At 43.8% G+C, this 16,768-nt stretch overlaps 1 long non-coding RNA gene across 1 annotated transcript in view; it reads right to left on the bottom strand.

Annotated features, from left to right (window-relative positions):
• Positions 1–16,768, bottom strand: part of LOC309824836 — a 22,287-nt gene extending 5,519 nt beyond the window's left edge. Inside the window, exon 1 of the long non-coding RNA XR_014296977.1 lies at positions 16,658–16,768. This is a non-coding gene — a long non-coding RNA (uncharacterized lncRNA). The remainder of the gene's footprint in view (positions 1–16,657) is intronic.

Genomic DNA, 16,768 nt, shown 5'->3' with positions numbered 1-16,768 from the left:
TCGAAGCCCGACCTTCTGCAGAGTTTTGCTTTACATTTTTAAATGGTTGAAAAAAATCTAGAAGTAAATGTTACGGAGTTCCCTGGTGGCCTAGTGGTTAGGATTCCGGGCTTTCACTGCTGTGACCCCAGGTTCAATCCTTGGTCTGGGAACCGAGATCCCACAAGCCCCCAGCCAAAAAAAAAAAGTAAATTTCATAGCATGTGGGAATTCTATGAAATGTGAATTTCAGTGTTCATGGATCAAGATTTATTGGGTTACAGCCACGTTTATGGACCTACTGCCTGTGTATGGCTGCGTTTGTGCTAGAAGAGTTTCGTTGTGATAGAGGCTGTGAGTGGTCCCTCAGTGCTTAGTACTCCTGCTGGCTGCACTACAAATTGCAGTGCCGTGGTTTTAGCTTGACACACTTTGCCACATGTATCGTGACCATGAATTTTGTGTATTTTTAACCATTGCATACCCATCATGTCAAAACAAGAAGAGAAGGTGGACTTCTAGTATCATACTTAAGCTTGCGGTGGAGTGTGGGTTATTTTATTAAATTAGATTGGCAAAGCATCGTGTCTGTTTTGCAGTGACCCTCCAGCTGTGCTTAAAAAATACAATATATGTTGACACTACCCAGCCAAGTACCCATCACAGTATTCCCAACTCAGGAAAGCAACAGCTAGAAGAAATAGAATTTTTTAAATGGAGTATCTCAGCACACGATTTCTCGATCCCCCCCAAAAATGAGAATGAGACTGTAATTAAGGTTTCCAAGCGGCTTATTTGATAGGCAAGCAAGGAAAGCCTTCTACCAATGACAAGGTAATTGTGTCAGATTGCAGCAGCTGAAGAAATGGGTCCAGATAAAATAAACGTTTAAAGACTCGGCCTTTTAGCAAGAACAGTTGCTTGAATAGAGGAAGCAATATGAGTCCGTTTAAAAACAAGGCAAATGATTTCAAATGTTCCTCCTTGGCTCTTGATGAGTTAAAAGATGTTCCCAATACTGCTCAACCGAATATTATTCAAAAAGTCATTATTCAAAAAGTCCTCGCCAAGTTTGACGGGCAAGCGTGACTAACTCGGCCTGGTTTGCCCAGAACCTTTCTGGGTGTAACCCTGGACGTCCCACGTTGTGAGAACCCCCTCAGTCCAGGGCTCACATGGAGAGTTTACCACTCTAGAAATGACTGAAGCATTAGCCTCTCTGGGTAGTCTGTGTGGAACAACTATAAGCAAAAATATTTTCACAGTTGAGAAAAAAATCAGTACAACCTGGAGTGGAATCTTCCACCATGTGCCACAACCAGTGGTGGTATAAAAATATGTGTGAAACAAAACGGCTTAGTTAGACAAACACAGTTTGTGAAAGCAAAGTGTTTAAAGCCTGTTGTATTATTGTGTTATTCACCAGCAAGTACTTAGAAAATATGTATGTGAACATAAGATGCTAATTTTACTGTACGTTAATTTTTAAAACTATATAAATTTCTAAAATTAAAGAAAAATATGTGAGTCTATCCTGTTGCTGAACCAGTAGTGTCACTGGTGTACTTCATTTGTTATGGCCTTAGCCATCATCACTCGATTCCGGGAGTTTTTTGATAGAAATAGAGGCTAAAGTCCTGACTTGACCTCACACACAGCAGTTTGATGGCTTAGCTGTGGTAAAGTTTTACTGAGACTCTCTGACTTCACCACCAAGATTGCAAATTCCCGAATGAAAAGAACCAATTTCTACCGTCATGGAACGCTGAATGGCTTTGGAAATTAACTTTTGCTGGAGACTTGATGTTTCTTAATGAATTTAAGTCTGAGTTCAACTAAGAATTAAAAGTCAAAGCACCATGTATATTCAAAACTTATTGGTGCTAAAGTCACTTTGATCACAACTAACACTTAAACACAAGAAATGTCCTGCTGCTTTATATACTTGCTGTGCTGTCAAAAGTTAAAATGAAGTGAGATCCCCATACCCACACAAATTTGCAGCAGATATAGTTTCCAACCTCAAATTACAGTTCCAGCAGTGTTTTTCAGACCTCAATACAAGTGCAAAGGAAATCTATTCCAAAATCCTAACTGGATTAAATTCTGTGGGATGGATGGCCTGCAGCTGTCTTTCAGCTGAAGGTGACTACCTGCAATGTAATGAATGACGTGCTAAAGGGCGCATGTCAACACGAAGCGGAGAGAATTGTACAAATGGCTTCAAAGTGAGGAATATACTCAAAATCAAATGTTTGGGGATTGATCTCAGTACTTGACAGTACCTATCGGTGTGAAAAATCATTTCAGAAGATGAAATACATAAAATATGATTACAGATCAACATTAAAAGACGAACATTTGCAGATGACTTTGATCATAGTAAACAGTAACTTGACACCTGTGAAAACTAATTCAAAATGTATCAAAGGACTTCCCTGGTGGTGCAGCGGTTAAGAATCCGCCTGCCAATGTAGGGGACGTGGGTTCCCTGGTGCGTGAAGATCCCACATGCCACGGAGCAGCTAAGCCCGTGCACCACAGCTACTGAGCCCGCGTGCCTAGAGCTCATGCTCTGCAACAAGAGAAGCCACTGCAATGAAAAGCCCGCGGGATTTTAATTATTTTTTTTAATGTATCAAAGACCTAAGTGTAAAACATAAACTAAAATACTGAATCACTTTGCTGTACACCTGAAACTAACAAAATATTGTAAAACAACTATACTCCAATTTAAAAAACAGATAAGCTATGGCTGGGTGAAAATATCTGTGAAGGACTTTTTTCCAGAATAGAAACAAAACAAGCAGCCCAAATTGTCTTATGGAACCCAATTTCTGCCTTCTGACCATAAAATGGAAAGTAATACAGACTGTTTTCTTTTTTTTGCCTTACCATGCGGCTTTCAGGATCTTAGTTCCCCCACCAGGAATTGAACCTGGGCCACTGCAGTGGAAGAGCGGAGTCCTAACCACTGGACCACCAGGGAATTCCCCAGACTATTTTCTTCTTCTTTTTTTTTTAATATTTAAACAAATTTTATTATTTATTTTGGCTGTGCTGGGTCTTAGTTTCGGCACACGGGATCTTCCTTGCGGCATGTGGACTTCTTAGTTGCGGCATGCAGGATCTATTTCCCCAACTAGGGATCGAACCTGCGCCCCCTGCATTGGGAGCACGGAGTCATACCCACTGGACCACCAGACCTCCCCCCAGACTATTTTCAATACTTGTATTCTCATTAAGGACTCAGGCATGATATATGAGATAATAAGGAACATTTATTAAATACTCGCATGTGTCAAATACTGCTGTAAGCATTTTCAGCATATTAGCTAATTTAATCAGGACAACCTGTGAAATAGATACATCTGAATCCTGAGGAGTCTGAAGCCCAGGGAGCTTAAAGATGGTGAGCCAGTTCAGCTTACTCAAGCCATTACTCATGCCCTCCAAAAGGACGGGCATGCAAGCTAGATTGTTAGTGACATTCGGAAAAAGAGGAGACGCAAAAGCCTTGCGCTGACAAGACCTGGTGACTTATTGAAGTGGAGGCAGAAATGGGGCACTGGGGCAGGCTGGGGAGGAGGAGGCCAATGAGATGCATGCATTCTTAGGAGCTTGGCTTCGAAATAACTGACAGCAACAGAACGCTAGGTGGCAGTAGATCCCAGGCACTTCAAATCCACAATCTACGCCATTCACTTGAGGAGCCTCGGGGCTTCCCGGGTCGCGCTGCGGTTAAGACAAGAATCCGCCTGCCAATTCAGGGGACACGGGTTCGAGCCCTGGTCCGGGAAGATCCCACATGCCGTGGAGCAACTAAGCCCGTGTGCCACAACTACTGAACCTGCGCTCTAGAACCCACGAGCCACAACTACTGAGCCTGAGCGCCACAACTACTGAAGCCCACGCGCCTAGAGCCCGTGCTCCGCAACAAGAGAAGCCACCACAATGAGAAGCCCGCGTGCAGCAACAAAGAGTAGCCCCCGCTCGCCGCAACTAGAGAAAGCCCACACGCGGTAACGAAGACCCAATGCAGCCAAAAATAAACTAATTTTTTAAAAAAAGGAGCCTGGCAAAATGCAAAATTATTAAAGGGATTAACCCTAATGGTAACTTTAAAAAAAAAAAAAGACATCCCTGTAGAAACTGTTATATACAGAATGGGTTAACAAGAAGGCCCGGACCTACTGAATAGCACAGGGAACTCTACACAATACTCTGTAACGGCCTATATGGGGAAAGAATCTAAAAAAGAGTGGATATACGTATACGTATAACTGATTCACTTTGCTGTACAGCAGAAACTAACACAACATTGTATATCAACAATACTCCAATAAAAATTTAAAAAAAAGAAAACAAGGTCCTACTGTATAGCACAGGGAACTATATCCAATATCCTGTAATAAAACATAATGAGAAAGAATATTAAAAAAAAGAATATATGTATAACTGACTTTGCTGTACAGCAGAAATTAACACAACGTTGTAAATCAACTATACTTCAATTAAAAAAAAAATCTCAGGACTTCCCTGGTGGCGCAGTGGTTAAAACTCCATACTCCCAATGCAGGGGACCTGGGTTGGAACTAGATCCCACATGCATGCCGCGACTAAGAGTCTGCATGCCACAACTAATGAGGCGGCACAACCAAATAAATAAATAAAATAAATATTAAAAGAAAAAACCTCCCTGGGAAGCATCATTTTACACGCACACACACACACAGCACTAATTTCTAGACAACTAGAGACAGAAACTGCCACTATGAAATGACTCTTAAGCAACTGAATGCTTAATAACATCCTTTGGGTAATTGGTTATTGTTAAAAATGAATTTGCCAAAGGATTTCAGATCACCAGTAATACAACATACTGATGACATGAACCATGAAAGTTTTTAGCTTATAAATTTGCATGGAGTTATGAACAAGCACAGCTTAGGGTCATTGGGCAATAATTATAGGTAAATGGTTTTATAATTTGGTGTTCCCCAGTGTGTATTAGAATTTGGTGGCTGTATTTTTTTTAAGGATTTTTAAATTTTATTTATTTAATTTATTTATTTTTGGCTGTGTTGGGTCTTCGTTGCTGTGCGCGGGCTGTCTGTAGTTGTGGTGAGCGGGGGCTACTCTTTGTTGTGGCGCGCGGGCTTCTCATTGCGGCGGTTTCTCTTATTGCAGAACGTGGGCTCTAGGCGCATGGGCTTCAGTAGTTGTGGCTCGCGGCTCAGTAGTTGTGGCTCACAGGCTCTAGAGCGCAGGCTCAGTAGTTGTGGCGCACGGGCCCAGCTACTCCACGACATGTGGGATCCTCCCGGACCAGGGCTCTAACCTGTGTCCTCTGCATTGGCAGGCGAATTCCCAACCACTGGGCCACCAGGGAAGCCCTGGTGGCTGTATTTTAAAGATTTCATACAAAAACTTGGCTTTACTGTCATCATCACTGTAAACATCTTTAGCCCATGGTGTTCAGAGTATCTCCTATCCTGCACTCTCTGTGCTCATTCAGTTTTATTTTTTTATTCCTGAGGCCTGAATTATAAGCACGAAGTAAACACTGGACTTAAGATTTGGTGCATTTTTCTATTTCAATTAGTAAATCTCAACGTTTGGAATTATTTTCAAGTTATAGCTAGGTGTTGTATTTCTGGCCATTTTCCTCTCGGAGCAAAAACAAACAAAACATAGTTGTTTGGGAAGTTAGGTTTTCACTTGGGTGGAGAGCTACTGTCCCATTGATCCAATTAGGGAATATTTCACATGCTTATCTACAAATTTCTCCTGTCCCAGGAACCAATCTGTTTAGAATTAAATTGCTCACCAAGTAACCGGGCGGCCTGCTCTGCTTCTGTGTGCTAACAGAAAGAAGGAGATGAATCTGTAGCCATGATATGGAAGTTACATTTCTGTGCTGATAAGTGGCCAAGTTTAGAATCTCCCATTATAAATAAGTGCTGTCAACCCTACGGTGCCCAGGAAAAGAAGCTCAGACATTTGATACTTTCCAAACATAGTTTCCGTAGCAAATGTGCCCTGAGCGATGCTGCTGGTCTCTGGCAGCTCCATTCACAGGTTCTCCTGTGATTTGAGCTCCAAAAGGAAGAACTGTAGCCTTGGCATGGGGGGAGGAGCACAACTTTTGCAAGAGGAACTAAGGAAACAATCCTAATTACCCATCCAAGAGAGAAACTATTCAGATGGTTTTTGGCAGGGATACAGGATCGTCATTGATGATTTTTTTTTCTTCTGAAGGAGGGTAGTGTCATGTTTTTCTTCTATCTCTGCTTTAACACTTAGCTAGATGATAAATATTGTGGCTTTCTTCTAATTGGCTTTTAAAAAAATCACTGCCGATGCATTTGCCTTGTATAATAAAAATTGCAGGGACTTACCTGATGGTCCAGTGGTTAAGACAGCCCACTTCCACTTCGGGGGGTACAGACGCGATCCCTGGTCTGGGAACTAAGATCCCAAATGCCACGCAGTGTGGCCAAAAATAAATAAATTAATTAATTAAATTAAAAATGCAAATAAGTCGTTTAGTAAATGCAAATTGAATAAGTGTTTCCTACCTTGCAAATATGTAACGTAGCCCGTTACCTGACTGATGTTAATGTAGAACCAGTCGTATAAAGGCATAGGTTAGTTGAACAGCTCACTGTTTATGATTTCCTGGTGACTTTTTCCTTTTTTTTCAATTTAAGTCATTGCCTTTGTAGTTAATACATGGAAAAGGTACCGAGGGAAAAGCCAGTCTGTCCCGTCCTGTTAATCTGCTCACTGTGCTCCAGCCCACCAGCCTCCCCAGGAAGCTCCCCAGCCCCTTGAAGAAAGAGGCCCTTTTTCCTTCCCCTTCATCGTCTGTTTACTGCTATTCTAATTCTCTATCTCCCCAGCCCACCCCAGGTACCCGCATTACTAAGGGTGGGAGCTCTGTCTTACAGAGCTTACAGCTCTGGTTGCATTCTCAGTGATTGAGACAATGCTGGTACATGAACTAACCCACTCAAAACATATCTGAGTCCCAGCCATGTGTCAGGCACTCGGGATTCAAAGTGAACAAAAACCAGCAAAAACTGTTTACGATAGCCAGGACATGGAAACAACCTAAATGCCCATCGACAGAGGAATGGATAAGGAAGATGTGGTACATATATTCAGTGGAATATTACTCAGCCATTAAAAGGAATGAAATTGGGTCATTTGTAGAGACATGGATGGACCTCAAAGACTGTCATACAGAGTGAAGTAAGCCAGAAAGAGAAGAACAAATATTGGATACTAATGCATATATGTGGAATCTAATAGATGATCTTATTTTCAAAGCAGAAATAGAGACACAGACGTAGAGAAAAAAAGTATGGATACCAAGGGGGAAGGAGTGGGGTGGGATGACTTGGGAGATGGGGATTGACATATATACACTACTGATACTATGTATAAAATAGATAACTAATGAGAACCTGCTGTATAGCACAGGGAACTCTACTCAGTGGTCTGTGGTGACCTAAATGGGAAGGAAATCCAAAAAAAGAGTGGATATATGTATACGTATAGCTGATTCACTTTGCTGTACAGTAGAAACTAACACAACATTGTAAAGCAACTATTAAAAAAAAACAAACAGCAAAAACTCCTGTCCTCGTGCAGCTTACATTCTAGTACTGTGAGACGAGCAATTATCAAAGAAGTAAGAGAAATATATACTGTGCAGAAAGTGGTCACTGCTGTGGAGAAAAATAAGACAAGGGTACAGGGACTTCTAGGGGTGGAAGTGGGGCTGCCCCTTTAAGGGGGTGGTCAGGAAGGCCTCACTTTGAAGTTGACATTTGAGCAGAGACCCCTTAACGTGGGAAGGGAGCGAGCCATGCAGAGATCTTGCCCAAAAAGCTTTCCAGGTGGAGGGAACCGTAAGTGCAAAGGCCCAGAGGTGGGAGCAGCCCTGGCTAGTCCAGCAACAGCAAGGAGACCAATGCAGCTGGAGCAGCGTTGGCAAGGAGGGTGGTGTGAGGAGATGAGGTCTTCAGTGAAGAGGGAGAGGAGAGAGATGCCATACGGGGCCGGTCCTTGGAGGACATTGTTCATTCTTGGCCTTGACCCTGTGTGACATGATGAGCATTGGTGGATTTTCTTTTTTTTTTTTTTTTTTGGCTGCACCTCGTGGCTTGCAGGATCTTAAGTTCCCCAACCAGGGACTGAACCCTGGCCTAGGCTGTGAAAGCACCAAGTCCTAACCACTGCACTGCCAGGGAACTCCTGGTGGGTTTACATTTTTAAAGGATCCCTGCTATACTGAGAATAGACTGAAAAGCCACCAAGGAGGAAGCTGACACCCTAGCCATCGTCCGGTGGGCGTCCATGGTGGGCTGGACCAGGGCGATACAACGGAGGAGGCAAGGAGCGCTTACCTTTCGAAGATGTTGTGAAGGTGGCAGCGAGATTTGCTGATGACACAGGTGTGAGAGTGAGAAGGAGGGGTCAAGTACGACACCAAGGATTTTGAGCAGAGCATCTGGAAGAACAGAGCTGCACTGAGATGAGGAAGCCTGTGGGAGGAAGATGCTTCAAGGAAGGACTGAGACCAGGAGCTACATGTCAGGCAGAAGTCAGAGGTGCCTATCAGACATCCGCCTGGAGATGTCCCTGAACTCAGGTCCGGCTACTCACCGCTCAAAATCAATGCTCTAGAGAGAGACAAATGTTGGTAGGAAGGAAAGTTGCCTTTAATCAGAACGCCGGCGACTTCCCTGGTGGGGCAGTGGTTAAGAATCCGCCTGCCAGTGCAGGGGACATGGGTTCGAGCCCTGGTCCAGGAAGATCCCACATGCCGCGGAGCAACTAAGCCCACGCGCCACAACTACTGAGCCTGTGCTCTAGAGCCAGCGAGCCACTACTACTGAAGCCCGCGCACCTAGAGCCCGTGCTCTGCAGCAAGAGAAGCCACCGCAATGAGAAGCCCATGCGCCGCAACGAAGAGTAGCCCCCGCTCGCCGCAACTAGAGAAAGCCCGCGTGCAGCAACGAAGACCCAACGCAGCCAAAAATAAATTAATTAATTAATTTTAAAAAAAGAATTATATATTTGAGATATTCAGGGACAAGGTTAAGACAGAGGACCCCACTAGAGGGTATGAGGCAACAAGACCCAGGTTCATAGAAGACCATAATTTTTTCATATAAGCAGTGCTTTAATAGCATTGTAGGATTTTATATGTTGTTTTTTCATTTTCATTCAGTTCAAAAGATTTTCTAATTTCCCTATGCCTTATTTTTTGACCTGGATTATTTAGAAGTATGTTATTAAGTTTCCAAATATTTGAGAATTTTCCAGATTTTTTTCATTATTGATTTTTTAAATTAATTTCATTGTATAAAGATAACATACTTTGATTTGAATTCTGTCTAAATTTATTTAGACCTGTTTCATGGCTCATAATATTATTTATATGGGTAAATAGTCCACGTACATTTGACAGAAATACGCATTCTGCTGTTGTTAAGAGAACTGTTCCCTAAGTGCCAACCAGGTCGAGTTAGTTGATAGTGTTAGTGTTACTAATTTTGTCCAGTTGTTCTATCAACTATCAAAAGAAGAGTGTTGAATCTCAGTTTTTTGTTTTTTTGGTTTTTTTTTTTTAATTTTGGCTGTGTTGGGTCTTCGTTGCTGTTCATAGGCTTTCTCTAGTTGCAGTGAGCGGGGGCTACTCTTCGTTGTGGCGCGCGAGCTTCTCATTGCAGTGGCTTCTCTTGTTGCGGAGCACGGGCTCTAGGCGCACAGGCTTCGGTAGTTGTGGCGCGTGGGCTTAGTAGTTGTGGCTCACGATCTCTAGAACGGAGGCTCAGTATTTGTGGTGCATGGGCTTAGTTGCTCCGTGGCATGTGGGATCTTCCCAGACCAGGGCTTGAACCCGTGTCCCCTGCATTGGCAGGTGGATTCTTAACCACTGAGCCACCAGGGAAGCCTCTAACTATTATTATGAGTTTGAGAAGACCATAATATTGTTGTTGATGATTAGGGAGCCTCGGTCAAACTTCTCCTGTGATTCGTAGCATCCAAACTTGTGTAACATAAATTCCTCCCATGTGAGTCCTTGGCCTTAACCATGCTCTTTGTCCATGCTCTTAACCATGCATCCTTGATCTGTGCTTGGCCCCCTGAGCTCTTCCGTAAGTTGTGCCATTATCTCCTTTTCTCCCCCTCTTAAACCAGTTTGAATTAAGCTTCTGTGACAGATAACCAAAGATGGGCTGACAGATACAGGTGACAGAGTTTTAAAAACTGGCAGATTTGAGACTACAGGCTTAAGAGTCAAGTCTTATCAGAACAAAGAGCATTGGAAATTATGCTGTCAGAGAGGAGCCTGGGAAAGAAGCGGGTTTCCGGAGCCACCTGGTCCTGCTGGGCTGACGTGGCCCTGCGCAGGAGCTGCAGAACATCCCTCCCACCCCAGGGAGCTCGGGAGATAGAAATCTCCCTCTGCTGCTCCTGCGGTCCTCCTGTGAGCAGGTGTTGCTGCCTTTAAACGGGGCTTCCAAAAGTCTCAGCAAACTGAGGGCAACAGCTCTAGGAAGCCTGCAGGGGGGCGGGGGGTGTGTGCCTGACACCTGCTTTTGCTAGGAAAATGCGAGCAAGCCCACACAGACTCTTGCCACCCCCCAGTGTGGCCAATGGGGGAGTCTCCCCCGCCTCCCGTTTGCATTGTAAACATGTCTTGAATAATTTCGCCCCTCTTTTTCTGGTTAAACATTACCCACAGCTGCCTGCTGCATGGAAAAAATGGCCAACAAATCACCGAGCAGGTATGTGTCAGTGAAGACTTTCCCGCGCGCCCACCAGCAGGGACACTGACCCTTTGTGGAGGCTGTAAAGGTCACCTGTGCAGAGGGCGGGGGGACGGTTCATTGTCCCTCCAGGAGCTCTGGGGGTCAAGGAGCCGGAACTTTTTTCTCTGCCGCTGTAAGGACCTCGCACACGTTCAGCGCAACGCGGGCCTGGGGCTAAGGTCTTTGTTTTTCCTTCCAAAAGCTGTGTGTTCAGAAAAAATTGAAAATACGTTCTGCTTTTCAGTACATTGTGTAGCTTCCCGCGTGTTCCTCAGAAACAAGGCAGAAACCTGTGGTTACCGAAGGGGTTGGGGGACAAACGGGCAGACGGGGACGGACACATACACACCACTATAAATAAGACAACTAACAAGGACCTGCTGTACAGCACAGGGGACTCTGCTCAGGACTCTGTAATGGCCTACATGGGGAAAGAATCTAAACAAGAGTGGACACATGTATATGTATACCTGATTCACCTTGCTGTACACCTGAAACTAACACCACATTGTAAATCAGCTCTACTCCAATAACAATTACTATAAATAAATAAGTAAATAAATAAACAACAGACTTTCATGTCACTTTATTTATGACACGTATTGCCGGGGAGGTTGATGTTACTTAGAATACGTACCAGGTCCTGGGAGAAGCTTTGAACATACTCATGTAGGATCCATAAAGCATATACATGTGCATATGAGTTTCATTTATTTTTTTTGATGCAAAAATATCACACAGGAAAAAAAGAAAAGGAAAACAAAGGCTAAAAAGAAAAACAAAATCACACAGGCAAGCCAACTCAGACACAGACAGACAAGGCAAATGGCTCAGGCCACAGAGCTTTTTTGCAGGTGGGAGCACATTCCCCAAGTCTGTTGGACCCGAAATCCTACATTCGGTGCACTTTTTGCCACCTCCGATCTATAAATGAAAGAATGGCAAAATTTTAAATTTAGGGCTTCCCTGGTGGTGCAGTGGTTGAGAATCTGCCTGCCAATGCAGGGGACACGGGTTCGAGCCCCGGTCTGGGAAGATCCCACATGCCGCGGAGCAACTAGGCCCGTGAGCCACAACTACTGAGCCTGCGCGTCTGGAGCTTGTGCTCCGCAACAAGAGAGGCCGCGACAGTGAGAGGCCCGCGCACCGCGATGAAGAGTGGCCCCCGCTCGCCGCAGCTAGAGAAAGCCCACGCACAGAAATGAAGACCCAACACAGCCAAAGATAAGTAAATAAATAAATAAATAAATAAATAAATAAAATTTTTTAAAAAATTTAAGTAGGGATCAAAACTGTAAATTGATTTTCCCTTTCTTGGTATTCCAAAAGCACTTCCTGGGACTTCTCTGGTGGTCCAGTGGATAAGACTCCACGCTCCCAATGCAGGGGGCCCGGGTTCGATCCCTGGTCAGGGAACTAGATCCCGCAGGCACACCGCAACTAAGAAGTCCGCATGCCGCAAGGAAGATCCCATGTGCTGCAACTAAGACCCGGCGCAGCCTAAATAAATAATTTTTTTTTTTTAAAAAAAGCACTTCCTGTCTTTCTGTCATTTTCAAAACTCAGCTCTATTGAGATACAATTTACATAAAATAAAATTTTATTAAAAAAATTTTAAGCGTACATGGGAGTTTGGGATTAGCACAACATTGTTCTAATTAACGCAACATTGTAAATCAACTATAATTAAATTAAAAGAAAACCACACACACACACATGGAGAGAAGCTTATGCTTTGGAGGACAAGCCCCACACCTGGATTTGTTTCAAAACTTAGTTTACTAGGAAAACCCATTATCCACCTGTGTTGTTGCTGAGAAGACTAGTCTATATGTGTCTATATGTGGTTTTGAAAGGAGAGGGCTGACTCAGCTCCACCTACTGGGCCCCCTGGACATCCCTTCAGGACCCTGATCAGAGAGCAGATGTATTTCCAGTGTGTCAGGCATGGTTCCCGGCATCGGTGACCCGGTTCCAGCCATCACAGAGCTTACTGTCCAGTGGAGAAGACAGATACCAAACAGGCAATTATAAAAATGGTATATGTAGACTTGTGGTTGCCAAGGGGGAGGGGGGCGGGGGACAGTTTGATTGGGAGTTTGGGATTAGCAGATGCAAACTATTATATAGAATGGGTAAACAACAAGGTCCTACTGTAGAGCACAAGGAACTATATTCAATATCCTGTGATAGGACTTCCCTGGTGGCGCAGTGGTTAAGAATCCACTTGCCAATGCATGGGACACGGGTTCGAGTCCTGGTCCGGGAAGATCTCACATGCCGTGGAGCAACTAAGCCCGTGCACCACAACTACTGAGCCTGTGCTTTAGAGCCTGTGAGCCACAATTACTGAGCCCACGTGCCACAACTCTGAAGCCCACGCACCTACAGCCCGTGCTCCACAAAAGAGAAGCCACCGCAATAAGAAGCCTGCGCACTGCAACGAAGAGTGGCCTCCTCTCGCTGCAACAAAGACCCAACACAGCCAAAAATAAATATAAAAATAAATAAATAAAAGATTACTATAAAAATATATATATATATCCTGTGATAAACAGGATGAAAATATAATGAAAAATAATGTATATTTACGTATAACCAAATGACTTCTGTACAGCAGAAACTAACACAACATTGTAAATCAACTATACCTCAATAAAATAAATTTTTTAATAAGTGGTATACCTGATGAAAGGCAAGTACAGTAAGCCATGGGCATAGCAGGTGGACCTAACCCAATCTCGGGAATCAGAAAGTTGCTCAAGCATTCCAGGAAAGAACGTGACCCAAGCTCTGAGGGGCCAAGCAGGGTGACCTTGATGAAACAAGTGAAGTCTGATAAGGCTAGAGCCTCATAAGCAGCACAGGGGCCCAAGCTCATTACAGTAGGGGAGGGCCTGGGACTTTGTCTTTTTGCCAAGTTCTCCAAGCTATCCTGACGCCCTGAGAACCACAGCCTTAGAAGAGTACTACACGAGGCTCCGTTTCCCACACCAGGCCAAACACCACCCCTCACCGGATGGAACTTGCTTGCCTCCTAACAGATCTTGTGTCAAGTCTCCACATTGTGCAATCCTCTATCACTTCTTCAATTTTTTTGTAGACTATGGGGTTTTTGTTTTTCATTATTATATGCCTTCATTTTTTATTATTATTTTTTAAATTGATGTATAGTTGACTTACAATGTTGTGTTAGTTTCAGGTGCACAGCAAAGTGATTCAGTTATACATATATATATGTGTATATATATATGTATATATTCTTTTTGTATATGTTCTTTTCCATTATGATTTATCACAGGATATTGAATATAGTTCCCCATGCTATTCAGTAGGACCTTGTTATCTGTTTTATACACAGTAGTTTTATGCCTTTATTTTAAAAATCAGCTTTGTTCAGGTACAATTTATAGACAACAAATTTTACCAATTTTAAGTAAGAAATTCAATGAATTTTGACAAATATATTCAGTTGTAAAACCATCATCACCCGAAAAAGTTATTTTGTGCCCTTTGCCGTCCATCCCCTTCCCCATTCCCAGCCCTGGGCAACCACTAGTCAGTTTTCTGAAAGAACAGTTTTGCCTTTTCTACAATTTCATATAAATGAAATCATACAGTATGTGGTGTCCCATGTCTAAGTTCTTTCATTTGTATAATACTTTTGAAATTCATCATTTTGATGTACAGATCAGTAGTTCATTCCTTTTAGTTGCTAATTCGTATTCCATTGTGTGGATGACCACGGTTGTTCACCAGTGGATGGACGTGTGGGTTGTTTCCAGTGTTTGCCTATTATGGATAAATAGTCTATTAAAAAAATAATGTGGGTTTTTGTATGAATGTGTTTTCATTTGTCTCCAGTAAATACCCAGGAGAGGGATCGCCAGGTCACACGGTAAGTGTATGTTTAACTTTGTAAGAAACGGCCCAACTGCTTTCCAAAGTGGTCATTTTGTGTCCCACCTAAAATGTGTGAGCATTCCAGTTCCTCCACGTCCAGGTCAACTCTTGGTCTGTTGTGAAATTTTTAAAAAAATTTTATTGGAGTAGAGTTGATTTATAATGTTTTGTTAGCTTCAAGTGCACAGAAAAGTGATTCAGTTATACTGAATGTATATTCTTCTTCAGGTTCTTTTCCATTGTAAGTTATTACAAGACGTTGAATATAGTTCCCTGTGCTCTACAGTAGGTCCTTGTTGGATATCTGTTTTATATATAGTCGTGTGTGTATGTTAATCTCAGACTCCTAATTTATCTCCCCCACCCTCGCTATCCCCTCGGGTAACCGTAAGTTTGTTCTCTATGTCTGTGAGTCTGTTTCTGTTTTGTGGATAAGTTCATTTGTATCATATTTTAGATTCCACATATAAGTGATATCATATGATATTTGTCTTTCTCTGACATCAGTCTTTTTAATTTTACCCGTTTCAGATTGTGTTTTAATAAAATCGCTCTTCCTGCAGGAAGGAAAATGAGTTGGAAGGGACAAAAGACCCACTGGGTAGCTTTTGCAGGAGCCTAGGTGGGAGGCTCTGAGAGAATTAGAAAACCTACTGTCTACTTTCTCATCAGCAGACAGAGGGGCTGGAGGAAAGGAATCATAAAGAAGAAGAATTTACCTTTGAATGTGCGGGGCACACTGATTTCACAGAGGAAACATGGACCCGACCAGCGTTGAACGGGGAGTGGCAGGGCCAGAAGGAAGTGACTCTCCTGTGGATACCTGCTCCTGACCCTGCTTTGGAGACTGGGGACCCCAGCGGTAGAAGGGCAGGGGCAAGGTAAAGGCATAGTTCTTCTGTCCTTGGCTGAGATGATGAAGTAAATCCTCACAGGAAGGGAGTTATAAGTAGTGCTTAGCTGTCTTTAGAAATCATTCCAACAGCACTCGATTCATTCAATATTCACTCTCAAAGTGGCTGAACTTGACGGGCACTGTGTCTTGTCTGGGAGCACAGACCTCCCGTCAAGTTGCTCATGGTTTGGGGAATTCCCTGGCGGTCCACTGCCGGGGCCCCTGGTTGGGGAGCTAAGATCCCACAAGCTGTGTGGTGTGGCCAAAAAAAAAAAAAAATGTTGCTCACAGGTTAGTGAGTGAGTGAAGGGAGCTGACCATCACTTCTAACAGTGTTTCCTCAGGTCTCTCATCTATTCGTTTGTAACCCCTTGCTGAGTGGGCCCAGACATGCCCAAGGACAGCCCTGGAGTGAACATCCCTGCACCATCCCTGTCGAACAAGGTGAAGTTCAAGGCACTAACTTTGCAAAGATGAATTAACATAGTTTCTATCTTCTAGGGTTCCAGCCCTGAGTGGGTACACGCTCAGCTCTGGTTCCCAGAAGCCACCCAAGCACCTGTTTCGCCCCAATCCCACCCTGAGCAGGCTGAGATGGGGGTCGCCCCCAGAGAGACACTAGGAAGACAGAGGTTGTAGACGTATACCAATGCCAATCAACGGCACAGCTCACGGCTCACCCAGATTTATCAAGAGGTCACTCAGCTCTCAGCGTTCCTGGGGAGAAAAATGCTCATTTCTTGGGAGAACAGAAAGTGGAGCTTTGGCTGAAACCACTTTGCCTTCAAGAGCAATTTTTTAGTCCCTTTGTCTGGTGCATGAAATCAGTTCCCAGAACACAGGGGTTATTAATAACTGTGGGACCTTTTCCCAGCCTCCAGATCAATTGGCAGAAGCCTCTGATTCCTCCCTTCTGGATGCTTCTATTATTTAGAGCTGGGAAGTGGCCTCCTCCTTGAAACGCGTATAGTTTTTTACGTGACTTGGGAATTGCATAGCGCCCTCCCAGCCCCCAGCCCAACAAACCCAGTCCACCAGGAGGCCTCACCCTCTTGTCTGTCTTCCCGAGCTGGCTCAGCCTGCTGGCGTCTTTGCTTCCGCCGGGATGGCCAGCTCTCTGCAGAGCGGTGCAGCCTGTACCTCTCCTCCAGGCTGGCTC

Source organism: Grampus griseus, assembly GCF_964374135.1.
Source record: "Grampus griseus genome assembly, chromosome: 7".
NCBI lineage: Eukaryota > Metazoa > Chordata > Mammalia > Artiodactyla > Delphinidae > Grampus > Grampus griseus.
The sequence above is the reverse complement of the archived record's forward strand: the minus strand, read 5'-3'. Positions and strand labels throughout refer to the sequence as shown.